Source organism: Chenopodium album, chromosome 11, assembly GCF_948465745.1.
Source record: "Chenopodium album chromosome 11, dcCheAlbu1.1, whole genome shotgun sequence".
Classification (NCBI taxonomy): Eukaryota; Viridiplantae; Streptophyta; class Magnoliopsida; order Caryophyllales; family Amaranthaceae; genus Chenopodium; species Chenopodium album.
In genome coordinates, this window is record NC_137844.1 from 15,521,870 (window position 1) to 15,539,276 (window position 17,407).

A 17,407-nucleotide genomic window follows, 5' to 3' on the forward strand; every position below is an offset into this window, starting at 1 on the left:
AATCATCTGTGAGGTTACATCATAAGCTGGTAATATATATTTGTACAAATCTTTAATTTTCACCTAAATATGTTTTTTTTAGCTAGTCGTTTACAAATTCATTTAGCTCATAAGCACCTATCTTATAAACTCTTTGTATAGAAACAAGAGGACCCTGACAAAAAGGAACCCTCCCAAGCAAAGGTGTACAAAGAATCAAGGAAAAGAAATCCCAATAAGACATACAAAACCAGCTTTGGGAAAACGAAGAATAATATAGTGAGTTTAAACTACTATACCAATTGTTTAATAATTTTCTTATGTGAAAACCCAAGCTATACATACATAACCTCAAATTATTCATGTATATAGGAACAAATCGAAGCTTTGGAATTTCAAGAACATGAACATGGCCCTAACACTATTGATCCATACTATCAAGTGATTAAAAAACCAGTGCATAATGGTCGTGTACGCCTCTATGGGAAAGGCGTGACCATGACTGATTTGAAGAAGAAAAAAGGATCTAAATCTGAGTACAAAATTCCTGAAGAGTTTCTACAAAGTATTCATGCAACATTGGTCGAACAACTCTAAGAGGCTAATCCTTGAATAAATCTTGTAGTTCCTGAAATCTCAACTACTCTGTCGCCTATTCCAAGAAATGCAACTAACGACACATTACAAGTGAATGAGGCCACTGGTGAGCAGTCTTCTCCTAGAACAGAACCTTTTAATCAGGTAATGTACATATATGTGGATGTATTTAAAATTGCAGAGTACTATACTCTTAGTACTTATTCTTTAGATAATTTGTTTCTTGTTATCATACTATTTTTATATTGCTTAGAAACTATTGCCATTGATGTTAAGGCTATGTGTTGGTTAGGATAAGAAAGAAATAAAGGGAAAAAAACTTATTACAGGGCAAGTAGTTCAATTCATGGAAATGTTGGGCAAAATAGCAGTACAGTTAATTGAGGAGTGAGTTCTTGCATTTTGATGAACACTTTCTATATATAATCTAACTTTGTTTTGTTTAATGTAATTGCTAAGCAACAATTTGCAGTTGTGTATTTTTTGTGCTCAATTCGTCAGCTTTTTGTCATATAATTTTTTTTTTCATGGGAATTGTTGTTCTATTGTTTTTTTTTTCTATCAATTGAGAACTGAACCTTTAAATTATGTATGTAGGTACCAAATATCTTAGTTGCTTACTTATAACTGTTTAAGTTATGCATTTTGAATTTGCAGATTGTTGAAGAAAATTTGGATTAGAGAAGGATGCATGAATTATAACTTTTTGGTGGTGGAAGATCTCGTATAAATTGTCATATGTGTAGTGACAACTTTTGTGGCCGTAAATATCATTGTTATCACAAATCAAACATCTGTTTTGGTAAATGTTTTTGTGATCTAACTAATGTAAATTGTGACATGCTTTTATCTTTTGGGCTAGCTAGTTGACAAGTACAACAAAGTATTTCATCATCTTGTATTTTGCCAAACAATTGGGCGACGATTATATATATATGAGATCGAGATTGATGATTTTATGGTTGTTAATATTAGAGGTGATCATTTGCGGGCTTGGGCGGGTAGCGGGCCGGGCTTATGCTTATTTTTTTGTCCAACGGGCTTTATATAGCAAACCCGGACCCTTTTATGCGGGCTTGATACTTTGTCCATACCCGCTTATTAAACGGGTCGGGCTTGCCCGCGGGATAACGGGCCTTAAATTTTTTGTTTTTATTTTTATAGAACTAATTCATCTTTTTTATTATTTACCTTTGATAAATTATTTTGGTAGAGTTGTCTTAAAATTTATTGTTCACAATTGATAATAGAAATTAACAAAAAGGTTGAAAATATGACATATAATGGAAGAAAAAACTTATTTAATAAGTGTTAATGATTAAATATAAAATAAAAATAAGTAATTGTAACTAATAAAAGCTTATAGTTCAATATAGTCTCTTTGTATTTATTTTCTAAAATACACAAAGTCTATCATAAATTCATAATTAGTAACTAAATAAAATTATTAAAATAATATTTTTACTATTAAATTAGTAAACGAGCCGGGCGGGCTAGCCCGCAATATATATTTTCTTGTCCATACCCGTCCATTTATATTAACGGGCCGGGCCTAGCCCGCCCAAATATCCAATTTTTTTCAAAAGGTTGTCCAAGCCCGCCTTTTATACGGGCTGGGTTGAGCGGGCTTAGCGGGTCGTCCCGCCCATGAACAGCTTGTAGGAGATTATAGGTACTAAATGCGGAATTAACATGAATCATATTCATATAGCACCAAACCAAGGATCTCATGCATAACACATAAAGAAGTAAGAATTATACCTTTGAAGCGTGATTCCACGGTGATCGAGCAAGAACAATGGGGAGATAAAGAACCTCAAACGTGATTCCTCTACTTGGTCCACGGGCACAGATTAAGACCTCCACTAATGTTAGTTAGTCGCGAAAGAACACTTCTATCGACCTTCTACGGAGACGAATGAACGATCAACTAGTCAAGAACCACCGCGCAACACCACGTGGGCCACTAGGGTGGCCGGCCGTGGGTGAGAGGGGAGAGAGAGAGGCGTGCGTGTGAGAGAGGGAAGGTGAGGGCTTTTGGATGATGGTTGCTTGATTCACAATTCACTGTATGACAATTGTGACTTATATATTCAACCCTAGGCAAGGCTATTATTTATAGATCATATCTCTAAATAATAGCCCAAGTCCAAATCCAACCCCACTTCCTAATCCCACTCAAACTATACTTAGCCCACTCATGCTTATGACTAATTGATTGCTCATGAGGCCCATTAATGGGCCTCTAACTTGCTTAACCCAATACCCTTGTGTGTGACCAATATAGGATCCATTCTAAAGGGCTTTGGGCTATTTGACTAGCCCAAAGATCATCTCTCATAGTCTAGCAACAGAGGATGACGCCCCAATAGAATGAACTTATTATCTCCATAATAGTGATCCTTGATATATCTAGTAATTGCACTTATCGAAGACACAATTCCTTCAATCTCCCACTTGTCTGAGACAAGTGCGCAATATTCAAATTCCTTAAGTCATTTTGTGTCGATTTGATAATATGATTGCATCATATGTAATCAATATTAATCCTCAAATCATTTCTTGAAATCTGAGTTAGAATTACAAAACAAATGGTTACTTTATAACACATTTGAGCACGGCCATGCATTTTCTGAATTCTCCCTCTTCAAGAGGCCAAAACATGACACATTCCTAATTTAATAGGAAGACTCTATCCAATCTTGTGGCAACCAAAGCTCCCACTCAACTTCTGAAATAACCAGGAAACACCCTTTATAATCTCCAGTTACGGGAAGACGTTTGAATGTACCACAGTTATATCATCCATTGAATGAAACCAATGTTCCACTCATGTCAAAGGAATCCACTAATATATCCGGAAGTTCTATACTTGAACTTCAAAGTAGGTCTATAGTTCGATCCTGCATCATTCATGCATATCCATGTGATTGACCGAGCGTTATCACTATGCTCCTATAGCCCATGAAACCGAGCTATCCAATCAATCTTACATGCTAGTCCATTTATTGAAATCATTTATGTCCACTTTAATGATTTCGAACTAGGAACTTAAATAATATGTGGATTTTGTTCACCTGTGGGGTTTCATACACCAGGTCTCTAAAATAGATAACCTGATGAGCCCATCAATCCATAATTATTTTGGACATTTTATTTAATATTGAAACCACAATTAAATAAGAGAAAAGATAATTTCTGATTAAACATAATTCTGCAAATGAATGTATTACATATGTAATTTATTTTCTCAAAACAAATAACAACTTCTAATTACACCATTCGCTTCAATCCAGTTGCACTAGTATGCTTCTCATGCTTAGGCATTGGAAGGGGTTTAGTAAGCGGATCAGCGATGTTCTCATCCGTGTGAATTTTGCTCATCTTGACATCTCCTCTGTCAACGATCTCTCGAATGAGGTGAAATTTCCTCTCTACATGTTTGGATTTGAAGTGTGACCTAGCTTCCTTTGATTGAGCAATAGCTCCATTATTGTCACAGTATATCTCGATACCCTTTTGAGCACTTGGTACGATATCCAGCTCAGTTAGGAACTTCTTTATCCAAACAGCTTCCTTAGCCGCTTCAACAGCAGCCAAATACTCTGATTCTGTCGTAGAGTCTGCGACAGTGCTTTGCTTCGAACTCTTCCAGCTCACTGCGCCTCCATTCAGACAGAAAATGTATCCAGATTGAGATCTGAAGTCATCCCTGTCTGTTTGGAAACTCGCATCCGTATAACCTTTGACAACCAACTCATCTTCGCCACCATATACTAGAAACATTCCTTTCGTCCTTCTCAAGTACTTAAGGATGTTCTTAGCAGCTGTCCAGTGTGCTTCACCTGGATTTGCCTGAAACCTGCTGCACATGCTTAGAGCATATGCAACATCCGGCCTTGTACAAATCATGGCATACATTATCGATCCTATTGCAGAAGCATAAGGAATGATAGCCATACGTCTCATCTCATCTGGCATAACCGGGCATTGAGATTTACTGAGCGTAATGCCATGGGACATGGGGAGAAAACCTCTCTTGGAGTTTGTCATCTCGAACCTGTCAAGAACCTTATCAATATAAGTCTCTTGACTTAGTCCAATCATCCTTCGAGACCTATCTCGATGGATTTTGATCCCCAATATGTATTCGGCTTCTCCTAAGTCTTTCATGAAAAAACAACTTTTCAACCATTCCTTGACTGACTCAAGCATTGGTATGTCATTTCCCATGAGAAGTATGTCATCCACATACAAGACTAAGAAGACTATGCTGCTCCCACTAAACTTCTTGTATACACAAGGTTCCTCTTCACTTTTGACAAAATCAAACCTTTTGATTGCTTCATCAAAACGAAGATTCCAACTCCTGGATGCCTGCTTTAATCCATAAATAGATTTCTCAAGCTTGCATACCTTTCTAGGATTTTCTGGATCTTCAAAACCCTCAGGTTGTGTCATATACACTTCCTCCTTCAAGAACCCATTCAAGAAGGCGGTTTTGACATCCATCTGCCAAATTTCGTAATCGAAAAATGCGGCAATCGCTAGAAGAATCCGAATGGACTTAAGCATTGCTACTGGGGAAAAGGTTTCATCATAGTCAATACCATGAATCTGTCTGTACCCTTTTGCAACTAGTCTTGCTTTATGGATGTAGGCATTTCCATCCTTGTCTGTTTTAATCTTGTAGACCCATTTGCAGCCAATGGGTTTTACCCCATTAGGCAAGTCTACTAGGGTCCACACTTTATTTTCAGACATTGACTCCATTTCGGATTTCATGGCCTCAAGCCATTTATCTGAGTTGGGGCTCACCAAAGCTTGCTTGTAGGTTGTGGGTTCCTCATTCTCCAATAAGAAGATTTCAGAATCCTCAGTTAACAGAACCTCGACAAACTGTTTGTTTCTGATTCTGGTAGACCTACGTGGGGTAGGAGCAACAGTAGAAATTTTCTCTCCAACTCCTTGAAGATTTTCGCATGAATTAGATTCAAGTGGGACGATAGGAGTCTCGCTGGTGGAATTAGCTTGCTCCGACGCATGATTAATCGTTTCATGCGCCCTCGCCTCTGACGTGGTGTTATCCACATCCATTTGTTGCTCGTCTCGAATTTCTTCGAGAACCACTTTACTCCCACTTGGCTTTCTAGATAGAAATTCCTTTTCTAGAAAGACACCATCGCGAGCAACAAACACTTTGTTATCTTCGCGATTGTAGAAGTAATACCCTTTTGTTTCTTTGGGGTAGCCCACAAAGAAACACTTGTCTGATTTAGGGTGTAGTTTATCGCCTTGTAAACGTTTTACATAGGCTTCACATCCCCAAATCTTGAGATAAGACAATTTTGGAACTCTTCCGGTCCATAACTCGTATGGTGTCTTCTCAACTACTTTGGACGGGCTTCTGTTTAGTATATTTGCAGCTGCTCCTAATGCATATCCCCAGAATGATATGTGAAGATCAGTAAAGCTCATCATGGACCTAACCATATCAAGTAGAGTCCTATTTCTCCTTTCTGACACTCCATTTAATTGAGGTGTCCCTGGAGGGGTTAATTGTGAAATTATTCCACAATTAATCAGATGTTCATCAAATTCTTGGGTTAAATATTCGCCACCGCGATCAGATCGTAATGCCTTAATTGTTTTCCCAAGCTGGTTTTGTACTTCATTCTGGAATTCTTTGAACTTTTCAAAAGCTTCCGACTTGTTCTTCATTAAGTAAATGTAGCCATATCTACTTAAATCATCAGTGAAAGTAATGAAGTAATTATATCCACCCCTAGCTTTTGAACTCATTGGGCCACACACATCTGTATGTATGAGTCCCAAAAGGTCACTAGCTCTTTCACCTATACCCGTGAAGGGTGACTTAGTCATTTTTCCAAGCAAGCATGACTCACAGTTTTCAAATGATTCATAATCAAAAGAAGAAAGGAGTCCATCCATATGTAATTTCTGGACGCGCTTTTGGTTAATATGTCCAAGCCTACAATGCCATAGGTAAGTTGGGTTTGAACCATCTGTTTTCTGCTTTTTATGATCTATGTTGTAGATATGATTTGCATATTCTAAAACATACAAGCCATTGATTAACTTAGCATTAGCATATAACATATTTTCTTTTGAAATAAAACAACGTTTGTCTCTTATTTCAAATGAAAAACCTTCAGTATCTAAAACTGGAACTGAAATAATGTTTTTAGTAATGCTAGGAACGAAATAACATTTATTAAGTACTAAAATTAATCCAGAAGGAAGTCTCAAATGATAACTCCCAATAGCAAGTGCAGCAACTTTTGCTCCATTTCCTACTCGAAGTGTTACTTCTCCTGGATCTAGCTTCCTACTTCCTTTCAAGCCCTGCACGTCATTGACGATATGAGCACCACAACCGGTATCGAATACCCAAGTGGAAGATGAAGTAAGATTAATCTCTACAACAAAAACATCAAGTAACTCCTTACCTTCTGTTTTCACTGGTGCATAATGGGGACACCCTGGTGTATGGGCTTGCCATCCACCACAATAGAAGCACTGGCAATCTCTCCTTATCAGGTACTCCTCAGCATGGTTAAGTAGGATGTTGATCAAATTTGCAGATGATCCCTCATCATTATGAGAAAGTCTTACAATGTCAAAACCAGCATGGAGTGAGAACAAAATAATGTCACGCGCAGAATCATCATCGATCGGTTTCCCGAGGACATCCATTTGATTGATCATATCAACCAGTTCATTGACATGGAGCCTCACTGACTGACCAGGTAAGAGTTTCTTTGCCATTATCTTACCATGAATCTTGTAAGTCTCATACCTTAAACTGTCAGCCCAGGAATAGTAAATCTGAGGGATCGAGTTAACGATCTCTCTTACATTTGGATCGTTGACACCTCCACTACCCAATGCCCCCATGCCACCTCTACAGATAGCACGAAGACATTGATACAAGTTGGTCACCTCATACCGACTGAACCTATTATACCAACAGTTTGGAATAGATTCCAGTATTAGGAACTTGACCCTTTGTGCATCCAAAACTAATTTCGCATGCATTTCAGGATCCTGACCAAGAGCACACTTGTTCTCAATGGGTACATATAGACGAGCTTCAAGCTTGTGGCTTGTGAGAACATTTCTCAATTCGCCCTCCCATTGCCTGTAGTTTCTGAGATTAAGCCTTAAATTGAGTTTCATTGGTAAATCTGTGTTGTCAAATAAGTTATTCATCTACAAACAAAAACAATACGAGGCAAAATTCAATAATTATGTTTAATAAATTTAAAGTACCATAAGTAATTTAGAATTTTATTGGTAACTTTAAAGCATTCATTCAATATTTAAATGATCCCTATTGAATAAAATGATTCCAAGATCCTTTATTTGTGCAATAATTAACCGGACTTTGGCCCTGCCATCAACTATTACATTTTCAAGGTGAGTAAACTCTTTACTGATTACAACTCTTGTAATTCTTGGTTGAATAATTAATCATCACATGTTTAATTATTACCCTTAGCTTCAAGGTTCTAAACTTTGTCTTTAGGTAACCCTGTTGAGTATAACCAATTAAAAGTGTAGAATTTGTCCTACCCCCACTCCCCAATGAAAATTATGATGCCCAGCTTTGGCATGACCCATCACAAATGTCAAAGGTTTCATCGGGTTTTTAATTGGAAAAGCTGCCTCAATATTACTGGGATCTAGATTTATTATGTTGTGATTATATAGTGAACTCTAGCGCATCATCAGGCAACATAAATAAACCTAAACATGCATAATCTACTAATGCAATAAAACATGACATAGTATGGCCCCTTAATCCTAAGAAAACTAATAAACTAAAATGCTCCCACTTGGATCTTCATGGATCTCATCCGTCTTGCTCCATTGGGCCTTCACTTCATTGGCTTTTGGATCAACTGCAACCTGTAAATCTATTCTATTCTATCTACTACTTAAATAAAATAAAATAAATTACAAAAATACTCAACGGTACGCAGACCGTATTTAGATTACAAAAATACATCACGATGCGCAGATCGTATTTTAGAATCTATGGGCCATACTAGTCTATATATAGCAATAAACAATATCATATATTATAAAGTGCCATATAATAAATCACTCATCATGCTTTCCTAAACTACAACATCTGATGATCATAATGAAGGAAACATGGCTATAAATATCTCATATTTTAATTAATTACTGTAATTAGATAATATCACATATTAATCATAACCAATTATAAAATATCATATATTTTAATTTAGGTATGAGATAGAATCAAATCTTATTTGAAATTGTGGAATATAAATCATATTTATTTTCCATGATTATCCTAAATAATTTAGGAATTCTATCCTAATTACTTGCCAATCACATATTTTAAATCAATTATTATCCATAAATAATTATGAGATAATCATATTATTTAATCAATTATTATCCAAATAGAATCTTTTGCTCCATAATTATCCAAACTTAACAAAAATAACTACTTTAATTTTGTTAATTATCTTTTCAAAATTTAAACTTATCTTCCTTTTTTTTTTTTTTTTTTTTTTTTAAAAAAAAAAAAAAATCTGATTTTATCCAAAAATAAAATAAAAAACAAATTTTTTTTTTTTTTTGAAATCGCCGCGTCAGCCACCGTGGTGTGGCCAGCCGAAGCCGGCCACGGTGGCCGCACACCTTACGGTGTGCGCTGCCCCTGCAGTGACGCAGGAACAGCAGCAGCAGCACACCCAAGGGGTGGTGCACTGCTGCGCTGCTCCTTGCTGCCTGACCCAGCCCCGCCTCCTCCCTCCTGGACCACCAGCAGCGGCACCACCGTGGCAGCGCCACCCAGCCGCGGTGCTGCTGCTGTTCTCTCTCCTTTTTTTTTTTTGATTTTTTTTTTTTTTTTTTTTGATTTTAATTAATTAAAACAACTTTTGTAAAATTAATTAAACTTAGTGTGGTCCAATTAATCCCAAAATTAAATCACATTCAATTTTGAAATTAGGGTTCTTGATGAAATTAATCCCCAATTTAATTTAACATTTAAATTAAATAATTTGATCATGAAAAATTCATAATTTTAACATGTAATCAAATAGATTAAATTCCTTAAACATATTACCATCGAAATAAATCAAAAAATTAAACACAAAATTTCACAAATTAGGGTTTAAAATTCGAAATTTTCGAAATTAGGGTTTAGGGGTTCGAATTTTTTTGATTATTTTGGGGCAAAATTCGGATCAATTGATGGCTAATATGGAGCAAATTAAACACCTTTAATGATTCTATATTGTTAAATCACATTTAAAAGAACAATTGACTCATAATTAAATTATTCTCCCTCCTAATTGAATTAAAATTGTGGATTATCAAAGAATTATTACTCAATATATGTAAATGCAAGAGGCTAACTGATACCACTGTAGGAGATTATAGGTACTAAATGCGGAATTAACATGAATCATATTCATATAGCACCAAACCAAGGATCTCATGCATAACACATAAAGAAGTAAGAATTATACCTTTGAAGCGTGATTCCACGGTGATCGAGCAAGAACAATGGGGAGATAAAGAACCTCAAACGTGATTCCTCTACTTGGTCCACGGGCACAGATTAAGACCTCCACTAATGCTAGTTAGTCGCGAAAGAACACTTCTATCGACCTTCTACGGAGACGAATGAACGATCAACTAGTCAAGAACCACCGCGCAACACCACGTGGGCCACTAGGGTGGCCGGCCGTGGGTGAGAGGGGAGAGAGAGAGGCGTGCGTGTGAGAGAGGGAAGGTGAGGGCTTTTGGATGATGGTTGCTTGATTCACAATTCACTGTATGACAATTGTGACTTATATATTCAACCCTAGGCAAGGCTATTATTTATAGATCATATCTCTAAATAATAGCCCAAGTCCAAATCCAACCCCACTTCCTAATCCCACTCAAACTATACTTAGCCCACTCATGCTTATGACTAATTGATTGCTCATGAGGCCCATTAATGGGCCTCTAACTTGCTTAACCCAATACCCTTGTGTGTGACCAATATAGGATCCATTCTAAAGGGCTTTGGGCTATTTGACTAGGCCAAAGATCATCTCTCATAGTCTAGCAACAGAGGATGAAGCCCCAATAGAATGAACTTATTATCTCCATAATAGTGATCCTTGATATATCTAGTAATTGCACTTATCGAAGACACAATTCCTTCACAGCTCTAGTTAATATTAATTTTCACTATTATTTATTATTTTATACATATATAGGAACTTTAAAATTAAATATAAATAGGGAAGATTAATATTAATTTTCACTATAATTTATTATTTATTAATCCTATATAATTAAACCGTTACATTAGTACATGACAATGATTGCTAAACCTACTGCAACAGTTCAAGTAAAGGCCAAGGAATGTTGCATTAGGAACATACAAGTGTTGCTTTAGATATAATGCAACGGGTCATGGAGTATTGCAAGCACTGTTGCACTAGATTATATTGACCATTGCATTAGACCCTAATGCAACGGTTAAAGGAAGATGTTATAAGACCGTTGCATTAGCTTAAATAACCGTCGCATTATATCTAGTGCAATGGCCGCAACAGCAACGGTTTATGAACCGTTGCAATAGGTCTAAATCAACGGTTTTTTGCCCTATGGCAACGGTTATTTAGGGTTGCATTAGCTCGTTTATGTAGTAGTGAATTTGGGCTCCTTCGTATTTTTTTTTATTTTTTTTAAAGAAGTCCTAAAGGACACTAAATTTCATTAATTAGTGTCATACGACATCTACAATTGACAATTATCGATAATGAAAATGAATTTAACAAAATCAAACAAGAATTAATCGGGAAAGGGCTAAGAATCCAAATATTTAAATACTCCATATAAGTATAATTATTCACTTCAAAGAGACAGTATTACAATTGTATTAAGGCAAGAAAGAGATAAAAAGTTAGAACAAAAGATATTATAATTTGGGCTCCTTCAATTTTTTTTTTTTTTAAGAAGTCCTAAAGGACACTAAATTTCATTAATGAAAGTCATATGACATCTACAATTAACAATTATCGATAATGAAAATAAATTTAACAAAATCAAACAAGAATTAATCGTAGTATAACAATTCGGCACATTCTCGATTCGTTATCTCATACAACTTTTTGACTGGATCTGTCATCGCTTCGCAATTTTGTGAGAAAGTAAACTCTTGTGTTGATTCCGTAACCAGAATCCGAGCCATAATCAATCGTAGCCCCGCACAACCGGAGACCAAATTCACAAATAAAACCTTGTCTTTCAAAGGAGTCTGAAAAACCTTATCTCTCGAAAAAGATCGAAAAAACCTAGCCTTTCGAAGGAAATAAACCCTATCTTTCAAGGTAGATATTATTGTAACCTAAGAAACAAAAATTTTAAAAGAAAATAAAGATTGGGGCTTTTCCACCGGTGAAATCCGATGGAAGCCCCTTCAAAATTGACAATGGGGCCTAGAGTCTAGGAGAGAGAAGAGAGAGAGGAGGCTAGCTACTCCGTATTTTTAAGAGATTGAGTGTTAAAAAAAAGTTCATGATTCTTTTGTGAAAAATACAATTTTTTTTTCCAACTAAAGGTCTGTTCTCTTCAACTTAATTTCAGTTCAGTTCAGTTCAGTTCAGTTCAGTTCCAATCAATTCAGTTCAGTTCAGTTCAGCTCCAATCAGTTCAGTTTAATACAGTTCCTAATTTTCTTCTCTCATAAACAATTCATTTCAGCTCAGCTCAGTTCACTTCATCTCCAATCAGTTCAGTTTAGTTCACTTCAGCTCAGTTCAGTAAATCATAACAGACTCTAAGAATATTATTTTTAAACTTTATTATTGTTGAATTTTTGGAAATGATTTCAAATTTCTAAAACGGAAACTATGTTAGAAATGGAAACATTGTCTCTAAACAATCACTTATAAATAAGGTATAGAAAAATATATGATATGAGCAACTTACATACAATATGCTATGAAGCAATTAATATTTTATTGAATAACTCCTCAAATTTGGTCATTATTTCACTACTCCAATTTTGCACGCCAAACTTGCACAAGAGTTTGGAAATAAGGGGTTGATGCAGTTGAGTACTAGAGTTAGTAAATTTAAGATTGATGGTAAGATAGTGAAAACTTTGTGTAATAAAATCTAGGGGATTTGGATGAATTATATGAGGACCAAATTAAAGCAAAGGAGTAGGAACCAATGAACAAAGCGATAGTCAAGGAGATATCAGATTTGGAGAACACATCTGTGTAATAAAGTTAGAGTGTGTTGCCATAATTAACAAGAGTACTAGCTACAATGAACTTATGAAGGATATGTAGGGTTCAAGGGAAGAATATTATGGAGACATTTGTATCCAAGCCACAAGCATGAATGAATGTCTAAATGAAAGTGAGGAGTTATGTAAGGAAAATAGAGATCCTATGGAAAGTGATAATCTAAGAGACCTGAAATCAAGGTGTCATTCGAGTTTTAGCCCTCTAAAAGTACATTAAGGTGGCATTTATCAATCCAAGAAAGTCATCTTCATGCTCGAGAATTGCATGCTTGTGCAGTTTTAGATAAGTTGAGGAAAGAAAAAGAGTTGTGACTCTACCAACCAATATCAATGGTGATTGTGTGTATCATGATGGAGACCCCCACAAACATATTTGAGGGAATCAGTGGTCTAACTAGATATCCACTTTGAGTGAAATAGAAGATGACATCAATCCAAAGGACGTCATCTTTTGTAATTGGAAAGAAAATTGTCTTTGTTGATGCGGGAACCGTACATGTTCATTCATCACAAGAAGCTTCCTACACAAGAATGAGTTTCAAATATGTGGTCTTGATGTGAAGGTTAGTAGTTTGCATGTTCCTAGGAAAGTTAGCGTTCATCCTTCGTCATAGTTCAAGAGCAAGTCTAGGAGGATATGCTTTACAGAAACCGTGGTCAACATATCCAGTCATTACAAGAGGAGAATTCAAGAAAGGGTTAGAAAACGAAGCATGAACTCACATGCCAACTACGTGTATCCTATCATTAAATCCAGTTTTCATGCAAGTATAAAGGAAGGGTGGTACGCTAGTGAATCTCTCTAGCCCACCGAGGAAGAAACTTTATAATAGTATGTCTGCTTGTATTTCTAATTCTGAGTATCGTTGTAATAGTTCTAAGGCTACTCAAAATCTGGCAACTATCGCTAGAGTTCTAAGGCTACTCAAAATCTAACAACTATCACACCCAACAACTACCATTTCAATGACCAATTTTGAAAACAACCACCTTTTTAATTTTTTTTTTTAAAAAAACAACCACAAACACAAAAATTTTGAGTAGCACTACTATATTTAATTTTTCCGGCAAGAATCTCCATTTTGAGGACCTATTTTGTAAAATTTCCCTCCAAAAAACCCATATTAAATGACAACATTGATCTACATTAACCCTAAATTAGGTAATACACTTCAATTGCCCCAACCCCCCCCCCCCCCCAATTTCATAAATCCCCAAATTCATTTTTTGACCAAGATCATTAATTTTGAGATTCAATTTAGAAATTAAATCAACTACAATCAGAAATTAAAGTCAAATTACCTATAATTGTGTTCGGCTACTAAATTCCCTTATTTTCTCTATCGCAATTGATTGAAATTTTATAAAGTATGGTCCCTCAATCGAAGATTCTTACCGGAAAATTAAATGTGGTAGTGCTACTTAAATTTCTGTGTTTTCAAAATTGGTCATTTAGATGATAATTGTTCACAAAATTTCCTAAAAAGAAAAGGAGAAGAAAAAAAAAAACAGAAACAACAAGAAAAGTAAAGGAAAGAAACAGAATGATTTATCCCTTTCATGTATCCTTCTGACCTTCTCATTTGTCTTTCAACTCTACCATTGTTGCACTAATTTGTAGATTTTGAGCTTGTGGTTGTATGTTCAACAATCAACATAGATAAAAGTGGAGAGACGCTATTATTAAAAGAAATTGAAGCTAGTTATATTAGTTTAATACTCCGTACTACATAGTACATATGAACTCTTAGCTTATCATAGTATAGTCTATCAATCTAGCACGTAAATGAGTATCACATCCAAAAATTGTACATTATCTTGAATTTCCTTATAGTACTAAACTGGTCATTAATCCCATAATTCAGCTCTGGATGATGGCTAATTTGCAGTGGGAGATAACATCAAGATTGGATTGACATTAGTCCGGCCATATATAGATATTGGAAACCAGAAAATTAAGATGATTATGTAGCAACCAATACTCATGCAATAATGCAATCAATCAATCAATCAATAACTATATATTAAAAGAAACACAAGCTATCACACATTTCAAATTTTAGGTTTTTTTTTTTTTTTTTTTTTTTTGTAAATTAAAAACTCCTTTTATAAAACTTTTATCTTAGGAAATAATTACTTTATCATAATTGTCTAAATTAACCATATAAAATAAGTAATGATCTTTTACATTTTATAGATGGATATGCATGCAACTATCTGTTTTGGAACTTTTGGCAACATATAATTACTTAATTTTTGAGAATTTTTTTAAAGAATATTATACTCACATACTTAACAAAAATCATGCACAAAAAATCTTATAGTATTTGTATCTTCTACTATTTACTTTTTTTTCATATAGAAAACTTTTTCTACTATATATATCTACTATACAACAAAAGAAGGAAAATTTTGCACCAAAAAACAAAAGATGAAAATTCATTTAAGAATTTAATTAACTGGTAATTAAAACTTTAACCAAAGTTAATTAACAATTAAAATAATTTAATAAACCATTAAAAAAAATTAATTAAAAAAAACCCCACCCCTCACCACCAGCAGCTCCTCCTCCCTCACCACCAGCAGCCCCTACTCTCCCCCAAACCCGACGGCACCAACCCAGCCACGCACCTTGCTGCGCCGACCCTCACCACCTATTCCTTCCCCGCCGCCGTCCTCCCTTCCCCGAACCACCAACAATGAAATCCCCTCCCTCCTCCGATCCCCACGAAAAAACCACGAATCAGCCCTCCTGCGTCCTTGAAATCCCCATTTGTCCCTTCTCCATCCTCGAAAACCCTATCCTTTAGAGTTTCGGGGGTGGTGTAAGTGGTAGTTGAAGAGGAGGCTTCGTGGGTTTTTCGTGATGGTTGGGAGTTGAGGAGGGGAGAAGGAGGAGGTAGGGATGTGGAGGTTGGGTCACCGGTGTGGGGTAATGAGTTGCCGGAGGTCGCCAGTGCGCTAGTGTGAGGTAATGAGAGCCAAGTGAGGTGGCTGGTGCACCGGCTAGAGGACGCCGGAGAGCCCAGCACCGGGAAAAAAGGGTGGCTGGGGGTTTCTTTTTTTAAAAAAAAAAAATTAATAATAATAAATATAATTTTATATCTTTTAAAAATAAATTAAATCAAATTGTCAAACTAATCATACAATGACACGTGTCCCATAAACCTATTAATCAAGTTACCAACAGGTCATAACTTGTTTAAAGTGGATGCCTCTTAAAGTTTGTATAATTTAGAAAAAATCGAATGTTCGACTTGTTTTTATCGGATGGGTAAAAGTTTGTATTATTTTTGACAATTTTTCCAAATTTTAATCGCAAAAATTTAAAGATATTCAATCTTAATATGACTACCCGGCTACTCTTCTTACAAGAAATGTTGTCCAACAATCCAATGTCATTATTTACGTAGGAGAAAAAAAAAATCCAAAACAATAATTTATAAAACAAAATTGCATAATATTTAAAGAAAAATTAACTTTAAATATTGAAAATTTTCAAAGAAAAAACCAGAGACATTAATTAATGAATAACATATGAGTTGTTGTGAAAAAGTATTTAGACCACATGAGGTATATATTGCACTTGGTTGTGATTAGATACATTTGTTACTTGGTTAGTGAGTAAACAATATGTAACCTTAAACGCTCTAAAGAAAATGGGGTAATTTATTAATATTATACTTCTATTAAATTCCTACTCTTACGATTATATAATTAATTTTAAAATACTCCTTTGATTTAAGTAAGAAAAACAATATAATACACCATCAATTTGTCTTTGAAATTTTATAATTACCCACATGATCAACGACATATATATCTATGTTAATCTTTAAAGGGAACACCCCTTTTTGGTTGGGAAAAAGCTATTGACAAAAATACCCTTTAGAAAACCATCTATTTAAAAACAAATAATTAAATAAATACATCAATACAGTTATCTTTTTTTTTAAAAAAAACAAGCAGTTACCTACTCTATCGTTCACGTTTAATCGTATATCACCCCTTCTCCTCTCTTTCATTCTCATTCAATTTTTTTTACAGCTTACAAAATAAAACTTACACTCTTAAAAAAATAAAAATAACATAAAATAATTGGAAAATGTTTCTTTTGTTTCAATTTTGTTAGAATTATTGACAATGTTGTTTGAAAAAGGAGGAGATCCGGCCATCACAATTGTTCTTGGCAAGACGTATTTGTGTGTTGGTATGGTAGCATGATCATGTTGAGATTATAGCGAATGATAAAGGGAATCGAATGATATCGTCTTTTGTAGCTTTCACTGATATTAAGCATTTGGATTCATAATGCTACTAAGAAATTAAGAATATTATCATTGTTTTTGGTATGATTTCTTTTCTTCTCTTTGTAATTTTTTTGACGACCATGCATTTAATTACTCTGTATATGTTAGGGATATGATTGTTGCATTGGTTATTATGTATTGAATATATGATTATTTATGATTTTTAGAAGTTAATCAAGTGTATGAGAATGTTTGATAG